Source organism: Platalea leucorodia (assembly GCF_965183815.1).
Source record: "Platalea leucorodia genome assembly, chromosome: 14".
In the NCBI taxonomy this organism is placed as follows: domain Eukaryota; kingdom Metazoa; phylum Chordata; class Aves; order Pelecaniformes; family Threskiornithidae; genus Platalea; species Platalea leucorodia.
Window position 1 is genome coordinate 7,777,679 of NC_138836.1, and position 12,812 is coordinate 7,790,490.

A 12,812-nucleotide genomic window follows, 5' to 3' on the forward strand; every position below is an offset into this window, starting at 1 on the left:
ATATGTGACTTGGCCAAGTTGGCTTCAGATCCGCTTCTTGCATCTTCGGTGGGTGCCCTGATGTGGCCCCAATGTCGTCCCCACGTTGCTCCCAACCCCTCATCCCACCCCCAGTCCTGAAGGCATCGCCCAAACCTGCCGTGCTCCACGTCCCCTGACGGCAGCCCCTGCGGGTCACCCACGCTGCAAGTGCCACTGATGCTATCTCGGGGAAACGCTGCGGATTAGAGGCAGACAAGCAGCGTGAGGATGGGGGAAGAAAGGAGCCTGGGAGAATCAGAATCATCAAAAAGTTATTGGAAAGAGTGAGAGCTAAAGGAGAAGCTTAAAGGAAGCCATTAATATTAATTCAGGGAGATAACAGAAGTTCAATGACCATATGAAAGAGGGGAAAAATCACAACTGTAAGTGCAGGAGCCACTGAGGAAGACAGAGGCTGCTCTGAAATGTTCCAAATGGAACAAATCCTCAAGTGGTGTAAGTGGGGAGAGCCGCCTCCGGGGTTTGGGATGGCAGGTGGCAGTGGCTGATGTGATAGCAGAGTTAAAGCCGAAATAGGGTTGCGAACTGGCTGTGTTGACCACAGGAGGTTATGGGGTGTCTCGCTGCGCTTGGGGATGTTATGGGGAGACTTGGTGCCCTTGACTCGGCCATGGATTGTGCCTGTGCCACCGCTCAGAGTTCAGGTTTCCAGCTCCCTTAATGCTGTACGGGACAGAGGAGCAATCGCTGGCTTACTGCAAGGCCATGACCCTGCCAATACCTGCCTGTGTCTCAGCATTAATGGTTAATTATGCACAGAATTGGGACCTGCTCTAATAAGCTGCACCAGGAGAGCTCTGAGCCCCAGGGATGAAGCTAATGCAAGATAAAGTCTAGTAGTGATGATCATCTAATCTCCAATACCCACACAAAATATGCCATAGCATCTATTGAGAGTGTCCAAACACAGACTGGGGTAACTTTTTACCTCCCAGCAGCGTATCCCTTTCAAGCGCGCTCAATTCAGGGTTTTTCTTTACTTCACTGCTGGATCAGCTACCTTAAATGCAAAGCACAGGTCCGTTATCCAAATCGTGCCTGGGTTTCTCGGAGCAGCGCTCAGCTGTAAGGCTCAAAGCCACCAGGAGAGCGCTGCAAAGCAGCTGCTGCCACTCAGCTTTAACATCTGATTTTCTTCTTGAGGTCCAGGCTGTGCTTCTTGTTTATTTTCCTTCTCTGTTATTGGCCTTGTTTGCTGTTCAGCCCTGTAACTTATCACAAGGGAAACGTTGCTTTTTTTTTATTATTTGGGTTTTACAGTGCTTTAAACCACAGGGTGAAACCTGTTCACATAGAAGTCCAGGTGGTTTGGGGGAATGACGGATGGACCTGCAGCAGAGGATTTGCGAGCAGGGGCCGGGCAGCGGTGCTGGCAGGAGCGTGTCCCCAGCCCGCGCCAGGCGCTGCACCACCCACCCCATGGCCGCATCCAGCCCGGGCCGTATCGCAGCCGGCGTCCTGACTTCATTCTCCTCTGTGCGCACATTCAGTTTGAACGGGAATCACAAATCTGGTGTGTTCTGACTTCCCAGCACTTGACTTGACAGTCTAAGCCTGGCTGGTTTTATGCCTCTTATTAAATGACTTGACAGTAGCTCAGTTAAAACAGTATATCTTACACCTAATTATGTGATGCCAGCAAGGTTTCGATTGCGTTTTTCATGCGATTTTGCTGCAAAAGGGACAAAAACTTTGCAAGTCTGGTTCTCAGGGGCCATTTGTGATTGCACACTAGCCAAAGCAATTAGTCCAAGCAGGCTCTCGGTTCGGGGCAGGCTGGTGTCTCTGTGCCTCTCTCCAACACAAGGCGGTGCCACCTGGGTGTGCAGCCGGGGTGGCACGGGGGTTGGGATGTCCCGGGGCAACGTGGGGCTGGGGACCTGGCAGCCCATCTTTTGCGGGGCTATGGGGCACGCGCCGCTGCGAGCCCCCGCCGCCTTCTCGAGGAGCTGTAGGCAAGCAGGTGGGAAGCTGTAACTAAACCGCTGACTTTGCCATCTCCTGATAACAAGGAGTTTGTTTAAACTTCATGATTTTTTGAGAGGAAGCAATGTTTGCTCTTTTGTTGTTTTTTTTTTCCCTCTTGTGTTTTGACAGTTTTGTTTCACTGGGGCACTTTTATGAGGCGCATTTTATTATTTTACTATGTTATTCATCTGCATTTTAATTGCACACAATAAAACTTGAAAGCTCCCAGCAGAGAAAATCCTATAGTACTTCCCATCCTGTCCCACTGGGGATGAATTGCTGGGGTCACGTCGGTTGTCAACAAACAGGGCCGAGCCCTTTGTAAGAAACACACTGATTTTCCTGAAGTATAACAGCAACAACTTTTAGTTAGTGTTATGGAACTAACTTTAGCTAAATTTAACTAAATTTAACCCGCCTTCATTTTGGGGCAACAGGGTGTGTTTTGAACAGAGCAGGTATTGTTTGGAGGCAGGACAAGAGAGACCCAACAGCAGCAAGCCTTCTTGAGTGAAATGTGTCATCTCAATATCCCTGACAAACGCTGGTACCCAAAATACTGGGGGAGGATCCGTGCCCCTGCAACAGCCCCGCTTTGCACCCTGCCCCCTACACCACCGGCACTGCTTGGGTTTGGGTTAATTCTGCAGAGAACTATCTAAAACCCCTTCCCATTCCCTAGTACAGTTGGGTTTGGTTTTGTTCTCTGATCTCCAAAACCAAAAATTCCCGGCTAAATGCCTCCAGGAAAATCCCTGAAAAATTCCTCTGCGAAGCAATGTGGGGTTTGGAGAGCGTTCCCCATCCGACGTGGGAGCGCAGCCAAGGGGTTCCTCACCTGCCCAGACCCACGCGGCAGGATTCAACCCCGCAGTGCCACCAGAGCCAGCTAATTCTGCATGCGTGCACGAAAACAATACAAAATTCAGCTGCGTGTCAGGGTTAGACTTTCAGGTCTCTGTGCCTGGGCTCTGTGTATGAGACGTGGAGCTTGTGCTTGATTCCTTGCAAGCACGAGCGCAGGCCAACAGCTTGCACTTGAGAGATTATGGCCTGTAAATCACTTTACCCTCTGCCTTTCTGTGGCTCTCAGTTGTCTGACAGTCTCTTTCTCCTTGTAATTATTAAAGAAAAGAAGAAAAAAAAAAAAAAGGCAAGTTAAAGTTTTCATGCAGAAAGTGAAGCAGCTCAAATTGCATCCAGAAAAAAAAAAAGTAGTCTTCTATTAAAACATCATCCATCCATTCCTTCCCCCTGCCCCCAGCTGATATTTAAGGGGATCAGAAGCAGAACTGCAAGGCAGCATTTAAATCAGCCCGGCTGCTAGCTTCATATATTAGTGCACCTGTGTTTCTCATCAAACGTGCTACCAAAAGGACTGGTTAAAAGTGCTTTGATCTGACTTTAAATATCCCCAAACATCAGGAACTGGAGGTATTTTAATCTGATTTTACTGGAACTGCGCCGATTTAAGGAAAACAGAACCCAAAATTAAGTTCATATTTTCCATCAATCCCTGGAGTTTGGAAAGAGGAGATTTTTACTGTGAGTGGGGATGGCAGGAGGATAACCTCAGCTCCGCCGCTATCGCTGCGCTTGGCGGTCGGTCGCAGCGAGGCAGGAGCATCTTCGGAGCGCGCTCTGCCATCAGCTGCTCAGAACACGAAATTTGGCGCTCTGTCCTTCCTTCTTTTTTAGACTTTTTTGTGGGTTTTTTCCTTCTGTTTCTCTCCACATTGCATTTAAAATCTGAGTTTATCTCTGTAACTATAAAGCGCATGAGACATTTTCACGTGCAGTCCCTCTTAGCAAGCATCACCTCATTCAAGAGGACAGTGTTTCTTGTCCTCAGGTTTGAACATGACTCCTCTGGTGCAAAATCTGAGTGTAATTTAAATGCCCAGTGTCTGATCTGACTTCAGCCTGCCTTACTCCATTGCACGCACCCATTTCCCTTGAGGGACTACCAGAAATCCTTTCTCCATCCTCCCCCATCCTGCTCCAGCTTGCAACCCTCCAAGCACGGAGACGTTCTCCGGAGCATCAATGGTCTCTCGTTAGCTCCCAGCCACGTTTGCAGAGGAGTCTGGCAGGATCGAGCCCAGAGACTCAAACAAAACCCCGTTTGTTTCCTGCACATTCTATTTTCCCTTCCCTCTCCTGTGTTTGTGCAAGGCAAAGCCCGGCTTTGACACGACACTGTTGTTAGCGCTCTCTCTCCTGCGTCAGAACCTCAGCCAGTGTCACCTGGCAGCGCCCCGGTGACTTGGAGCTGAGGATTCAGCCTGGAGAACAGCTTTAATAAGGAGTTTATTCTCAAGCTACCTGCTCAGCAGATGTTTCTGTTTGTTTTGTTTTATGTTTACTTTAATTCTGCTCCTAATGTGCCTTTTAGAATGTCTTCTGGCAATACTTCTAGACCTGCACTGGATGGATGATAGCCTCTGTTGGTGAAGGCAAAACTGGGGCGGCTCTGAGCTGTGTTACCCTCAGATCTCTCCAGTTAGACTTAAGAACTTGCTAAAACACTCAGCCGTAAGTTTTTTTTTTCCCAGGACAGCACAGGATTTTCCCAGTGCTCCTGTGTGTCTCTGTGCTCCTCTCCCTGCCCTTGCAGGAATCGCTGCATCTCACTGCAACCTGTACCGCAGGTCCAGCTGCTGCCCCCTGCAAAGCCCACCTCGTACCCAGCCATGGCCAACAGGACCAAGCTGCAACATGCTGCAGGTTCCCTTTCACTTTGTTGCTGGATAAAAACCCTTGACTTGAAAAAGTAGGATTTTTCAAGCAAATGAGGCTGGCTGAAGCCACAGGAAAGAGAGACATATAAGCACAGAAAAGAATGAGACCACTCTTGGTGTGGTGGTGGGCTCATGAAAAATAAGATGCGTGCCCAGACAAGACAGGCTGAAAGATTATCTCCCACCCTGAGAAAAAAAAAAAGACTTTTCCCAGGGGCCGATTGTTTGGCTGGGCGTTGATTGAGAGCTGGGGCTCAGATAAAGGCTGGAGGGCTGGAGATAATATCAAAAAGGCAGTCGGAGTTTGGGGCCAGCCAAGTTGTCGTTTCCTAATACTGCTGCTGCTGTCATCCAGCCTTCTGGGGCACTGAAGAGTCTGGAGTGAACTGTTAAAAAGTATTTTAAAAAATAAAGTCAAACCCTTATTCCAGAGTGGTTCTCTCCTCCACAGACCCAGCTCAGCCTTCTCTTGGATATCGTGCTAAACTTCAGCATTTGATCAAAAAAAAAGAAAAGATAAAACATATAGGTAGAAATCAATGGAGCCTTTAAACAGTGCGCTGTGAAAAAGGCTGCACTTTACTGTTGTCTTTCTGAACCCTGTGAAATGCTGGGAAACTGTTTTTAATAAACAAGAGTTCAAACAGTGGGGCTCCGTAGCCAACAGTCACGCCTTAAACTCTAAACTTTACATGAAAACTCTCAGATCCCTTTGAACTCTTTTTTTCCTCCCTGGCAGAGGATTCCAGTGTTTATGCATTTTTTTGAGATTGCTGGCGGGATCATGAGGAGGGTTTTAATATTTTTTTTTAAACAATCTCCTGCCTTCAGAAACCATTAATGCCCACTAAGAAACATCAAGGCATTGCTTTGAAGTGCCTTCTGGCTACAGCCCTCTTACACTCTTTGGTTACTGTGCAATCAAATAATTAAATGGAGTCTAAAAAAATTCTTTTACCTGGTAATTAAACACCCCATGTTGGACAGTTGCAAGGGTTTTTAAAGGCATTGCAAATCTACAAAGACTTGAAACACAAAAGCACTACATGCTACTAGAATTAGTGAGTAGACACTTTCTCCCTACTTTGGCAACCTGTCACACAGGCAAGGTAGGAGCTCGCCCTCCTCTTCCCGGCTTTACCAAGGTCAGGGCAGTGAATCCCGAAGGAGAAAGGGCAGAGCAGGGAGTCATAAATTAGCAAAGCTAAACTCTCAAACTTTTTTCTTTTTTTTCATTTGTTTGTTTGCTTTGGAATAAACAGTAAGGAAGAAAAAGTTGGAAATAGTATTTTGGCTACTTCATCAAATGTTGAATTGCGGGCCGGCGGCCATCCCAAAAGGCCATGAAGCCCGATTTGGACGCGAGCTGTCTCTGAAGGCTTTGGGCGTTTGGCTCGGTGCAGCGTGGTGGCTCTTGGGAACGCCGGGACGCGACTGCCACCCGGCCGGGTGGCACGGGGACACCAGCGCTGGGCTGTGTTTGGCAGGGCTCACCCAAGCTCATCCTTTTCTGGAAGGCTGTGGAAGAACAAGGGCATTTTGGTGACAGCTTCAAAAGAGTGGGGCGGGTATTGTAATGGGGTGTGTTGCGATCCGGTGTCCAATAATAATTCCCTGGCTGGGAGGAGAGGGAAAGGGCCACCTCCTCCGCTCCTGCGGAAACTCATCTCCCTTCAAGGTACCCTTTTGATGGAAGCTTTCTGAAACCTGGTTGTTTCACTTCCCAGAAGTTAGCTGAGAAAGTTTTCTCTGGTTCCAACCTAAATCGGCCCTTCCTTCCTGGAGCTCTGCTTTGATCTGGGCATTTGAATCTCAATGCAAAACTCTGGTGCTTTGCCTGGTTTTTGCATGGCAACAACACGGGGCAGGGTTTAACCCCTCCCCAGCCGTTCCGGCTGGAGTAGGCTCCCCACCTACATGCTCTATCAGCTGCCCCCTCGTTATTCCCAAATCATCTTTGGATACCAGCTGGTTTTACAGCACCTGTGCCGGCAGCAGTGTCCGGTCCCCAAACCCTGCCCTTCGCCTCCGTCGTGCTGGGGCTGGCGGGAGGTTGGTTAGTTGGTCTCTGAAGGCAAAGACCCCTCACCTGCCATGTAATCCTTTAACATTTGTACCTGTAGAGGAGGGACACTTTGGTTAATAATTTGCTGTGAAACGTTTGGAAAGGATGTTGTGTTTGTAGGGCTACCAGAAACCTTTAGAGATGTAAGGATTTTAGGAAACAAGAGCTTTGGAAAAGGCACAAACCTTTTGCTCCAAGCTCTGCCAGGCTGCTGCAGCCACCTGCAAATACTTCGAAGGGGTGGAGAGCTTTTGCTGGACTCCTTGCTGTTGATATTTTAGGGCTGGATGAGGCCTCGAGGGGTCAACTGGGCTCCCTCACAGGGACGATGCTGAGGCTGCAGCACTTCTCCGGGAAGCAGCTCTGCAAGCAGGGGGAAAGGGAAGAGCCAAGGCAGGAGCATCCCAGCCATGCATCCCATTTATCCTTTGACTTTTGAAGGATTTGGGGAGAATGAGAGCTCGCTTTGAGCTGGCGCAGCAGAAGGTGAGAAGAAGGGGAAGGCGAGGCGAGCTGCCACGCCGATGGGAGCGGGAGCAGGGAGCCGGGAGTGCTGCGACTGCAGATGAGGAGGCAGCGCTGGTGACATGCATTAGGAATGACGAGGCGGTTGTTTCAAAGCAGGACGAACTGTAGGGTTCAGAGATGTTCCAGACTCCTGCAGGGCCCAAGACAAATGTTGAAAGCCAGAATTCCCAGAGGGTCTTTCTGTTTTCTTTTTAAAAAATAAAATAAAAAAAAAAATCTACCTGTCAAATCTTACCAAGTGAAGCGCTGAATTAAGGAAGGCAAGACTTAATGGGCTTTCTTCCCTAAAAATAGATCTTCTCATGAAAGAGATGAAGGGCATTGCCCAGGGAGGTCAGCCAAAATTGTCTGAAATTATGCTATCACCTAGATCTGATGTCCAAAATTAGCCTTCTCTCTCGCTACGTGGGTTCAATGCTCCCTGAAGATTAAACGCATCACAATGCTCATTTAATTTAAAAGAGAGGCTAAAACATATGGCATGCCATGGTTTAAATGTTAGAAAAATTCAGCTTGGGACTCTTCATTATGATGAGTAATATGCTAATGAAAGCAAGGGGGAAAGGAGTGTGTGTGCAGGTCTGTGCGAGGAGGCTGGGCAAGGCTGCGGGCAGGAATCACGGATGTTGCTGGGAAGAATGGAAAGGACCTGAACCAGAGCTGCTTTCACCATCCCGAACTACTCTGATCTTTTTTCAGAAGGGGAAGGAAGATGATTTGCCTTAAATAATTCTCCAGCCTCCTCTGTGTGGGTGTTTTCTGGGCTCTGTGATTAAGAGAGAGCATTTGAAAGCAATGGGATAGGAACCTTGTTTAAAGACTGAGTGTTCCTTTCTTTTTTCCTTTTTAATTAATCTGAGGTTGCTGCTGGAGTGGAGCAGTTGGATGAAGGTGGTTGAGGAACACGAGGTTAATGGGAGGTGAAAGAGGAAGGGAATAAAATTGCCAGTACAGCCAAGCAGAGCGTGAACCAGCAGATGCTCCAGCCCAGCCAGCGCACGACGGACTCATGGGTTTAGAGGGAATAAACTCTCTAGGTGGAGGGGAGAAAACAACCTCAGGGAGACTTGGGAAAGGCTGGGGGGAGCCGGCAGCACTGCTGATCCCGGCGCCTGGGAAAAGGGGGGAGTTTTCATGGGACTTCACCACTGCAAAGCACCCTCCCCAGTACTGGCGCCGTTAAAAATAACATTGAGTCTATAGTCTATCTTTATGTTCATGAAGAGAGGGGGAATTTTGTCACTGTTTTGGGGTCTTTCTTTTTACCATCTGAGAAATGGTTTGCAGAAGAGCGCTGGAAGGGTAAGGACAGAGTTGATGTGCCTTGGGATGCCAGAAATGGTGCGTTGTGAAGGATGGGAGCCTCCTGCCCCCTGAATGGTGCAGAGGGGCTGCGGGATGGTGGCAGGTCACTCAGCCTGTGCACTGGTTTCCTGGAGAAAGGATCCCCAGATCATTGCTGCCTGCCCTCTGCCAGTCCTCAGTGCCGCGGGAGGCAGACAGCATCCCTCCTCCACCCCTTGCTTCCAGGGGGGCTGCCAGGAATTTCGGAGGTTTGAGTTGGTTTTACCAATGGAGACCACCGCTGGATGTAGGCTCATGGATCAGGGACGTGTGCCCACCCTGCCACGGGGCTGGGGCACCTCTTCCCAAGGCACAAACCTCTTCCAACTGCCCCACGAGGACGTGCCGGCGCGTCTGAGTCTGCGCCCTCCTTCACCAGCACTGACACCGTAATCGCCTCCTGCTCTCGCACCAAACGCCAGGAACTGAAAAATCAGAGAGAGAAATCATGACTTGCGGGGGGTTGGTAATATTATGTTATTTTATCCTAAGCTCATGATTTTGGGGGCAGCCCCGTGCATTTTTTGGACATGGACTCAGACGTTTTGCACCCGTTGAGCCAGGCAATGCCAAACATTCAGGGTAGAGAGTGAAGAACAAAGTATGTCACTCGTGTCTGCTGTGACCTAGCCACCAGCACGGGGCCAGCAGAGAGGCCTGAGAGCAAGGGCTGGGATGCTTTTTGCATCCAAATGCAGCCTATTTTTTGCTGAGGGAAGCAAAACACACGTTTCCAGGGTCCTTGTCCCCACTCAGAGAGGATAACTGTCCCCATGGCTGCCCCCTCCCCAGCACGGCACAGCCCCGCTCGCCACCGCTTCAAGCCTTTATTTGGGACCGAGCAAGACCATTGCTCATCGCCACATGCCCCCAACAAATCCCAGCTGTGAAACACTTCAGAAAGTTTTTTCCCGCCCTAAAAAGCCTCCAGGTGATGCATGCCCATGATTCCCAGCATGCTGCTCCCTCCGGGCTCCATGGCCCAAACTCTCCCAAGGACCGTTAAAGGTCCGTCAACGCGTTTTAATTGTGCAGTAACCAGGGCCGGTGTTTTTGTTGGACCGTGACCCAGCCTGCAGAGCAGACACGTGGCTTTGAAGCTCACCCGGCCGCCGCTTGCCCCGTCCACGCTGCCAATTATCCACCGTGCGACAGTCTAACGCGGGCAGGTTTACCTACCTCCGTGGGGGTTGTGGGGTTTAATGAATGTTTCCAGCATGCTTTGAAGATGAAAAATGCTCTAAGTGTTAAGTATTAGAGTGCTTTAAGCATGTGGAGCAGTTAGGGCTCGCTCACACCGTCCTTCCTGCAGCGCTTGAGCCCTGCTTAGGTTTGCTTTTGCTGAGCCTGCCCTTGCTATCGGTGTCCCTCCTCTGGAAGGACCCGAACCGGGACATTTCGGCAGGTACCATAATGCTGCAAGCGGCTCTGGGGGCACTTTTTTCAGCAGGACTTCACATAGCTTTCGTTAAACCTGATAAACTTAAGCTAAACTAAAAGAAAAACACTTGGGTCAAAATAAGGTTCTTGCTCCCTCCCCATCTTCTGTACCATTTAAAAAAAATTGGTTGGATATTACACTTTTTAAGCTGTAACAGTAGAACTTTCCCACGCTGCCTCTCCATTTAGCAGCTGACAAGCCAGACCTGTAATCACGATCTTTATCCCGAGACAAGCTAAAAAACAAAATGTTTCTGAAACGCTGAAGGTAGGTGAACATTTTCAGAGTGTCACATATTAAGGTGGTGTCTAACGAGCTCCATGTCCCACTTATAATTGAAACAGAAGAGAGTATTCACTTTTCATTCATTTTTAAAAGACTATTCAAATACCCTTTCATCTCTGCTAAACAGCCTGCCATGTATTTGAAGCCATTTTATATTTTGTTTCTACAGACATCCAAAAAACAGAGGTGAGTATTTTGGAACATTGATAGAAAGATGCAAAGGCTTGTGAGGCACTGAATGGCTTCAAGCTGCCTCAAACACATTCATCTTCCCAAGAAGAATTAGGCACAGTGTGATTCATTTTAATAGCAGAAGAAAAATAATACTACGATGTAGTGCTAAGTTCCCAACCTTTGATGGTAGACTAAAAAAAGAGAGAGAGGGGGAAAAAAAAAAACCTTTCTTCCCTTATGTTGTTGAAGTCTCCCTACACCCATCCGTTATGTCCAGCTTATCAATTAAGATGAACCCCATGAACTTCAGATGGTTTTTTTAAAACAAGGCACCATCCATTTAAATGTGTAAAACTGCCTGCAGCTCCCTTGAACTGCAGGATTCAGTCCAGAGCTCTGTGTACTCGGTGTGAAGTTGAGCCCTTTGATAGAAGTTTTACTGATGTTTTAAATGAAGTGTTCTCATACACACAAAATAACCCAGATAATTTAAAACCTCATAGAAAAAACAGGGTGGAGAGAGGAAAAAAAATAAAAAATAGTTGGTGCCATTGGTGTAGGAAAAGAAAAGAGGCTGGCTTTGGTTACCAACAGGACAGACCAAAAGCACTTCCACAATTGCTTTCCCAGGGTTACTTGCTTGAGCCAGGGAAGGTCTGGGCGACAGCTAGGAGACAAATCCATCCCTGGTATGGGCAGCTTCCCTCAGGAACAAATTAAGCTCGTTCAGCTATAAAATAGGTTTCGTACCATAAATACCGGCGCGAGGGAAGGGTAAGAGCTCCCTGGGGCTTGTCCTGCTCAGCTGCTTCCATCGAATCCCTCCCCAATTCATCTCTGCCAAAGCAGCCACATCAGCCAGGGCTCTGCAAAGCTGGGTTTTGCTCCGGCAGGTGATGCAGGTGAGCAGTTCCAGCTCAGTCACACCTGGGTGAGGCTGTGACCACGCTCCATCCCCTAAGGATGAAGCCCTCTGATGTGCCAGGGCCCTGCGGGAGAGCTCCAGCACCGGGACCCCCACGTCCCTTTGAGCATCACACCCTGGCTTCATTATCCCACTTACAGAGCAAGAGAAAGTCCCCGCTCCTCTATCAGCCCCGTCTCGCCCCATCAGGTAGGCTTGGCGGTGCAGACTACCCTAAATTTGTAGCTGAGTTACCTGAGCGAGCTGTAAATGATTTAATCATTGCACTGAAGTGCAGCCCCAGCCTTTGCCTTGCCTACTTGTGCTGCAACCGCTTCCCAGCAGGAATAGGTACTGCCAAGGCTCAGCTACTGTTTCCAGCTACCACCATACATGAGAAGAAACCTTTTAAGGCATTAAGGGTGAAAAAAAACTCAGACAATATTAATTTGAAAAATATAAAATTTTAATAAAGGCTACATCTCTTAATTACAATAATTATTGTACCAAGTAATTTTTTTTTAAATGAAACTCTTTATAATGCATAATTTACAGTATAAGTAGAACAAAATGCCATGGCAAAAGTCATGAGTACAGGACTTGTAATAAAAGGCATAAAATATATTTATACATAAACCCCTTAAACAAACAAGGGAAAGCTTGAACCCTGAATATAGGGCGACGCATGGCCTCGTAACACCATGCAGGCACAGGTACTGTACTGATTAAATTTTTAAAAACACTAGAGATAGTGTATTAATATTTTCACCATACATTTTCTACAATATATACAGACTTACACAAAGTAGCAATGGCAAACAGAATGCACAGATTAACTTAATCAACACAAAACCCAACTGTAGAAATGCAAGGTCTTTCTCGGAAAAGGGTCGCTCTGTCCCAACACCCACGCACACGCACACACGAAGCTCTGCCAAGGGTTGCAGAGAGCCTTCGCCCACATCTCCCACGGGCTCACATGGGTGTTGTGAAGGTAAGGCCAAAAAAAAAAAAAAACAAAACAAACCACAAACAAAAACCCAACCAAAAACCACCACACAAGGAATCACGCGCTCCACACCGATCTGAAAATATGCCCCATCGTAGTTACATGTCGTTGAAATACAAGTTGTGCTAACGTTGAAGTAGAATGGCTAAAAAAATTAGCTAGCTATGTGGAATACATATGGGTTTTTTAGTCTGGCTTTTGCAACGTGTCCTTTTGGTGTGCTAAGTATGGAAACGGGAACTGGATGGCTTCTTGTACAGCTCTCCCAGGCTCAGGGGTTTGCTCTACCTTGCCTTAGCCGAGAGGCACCG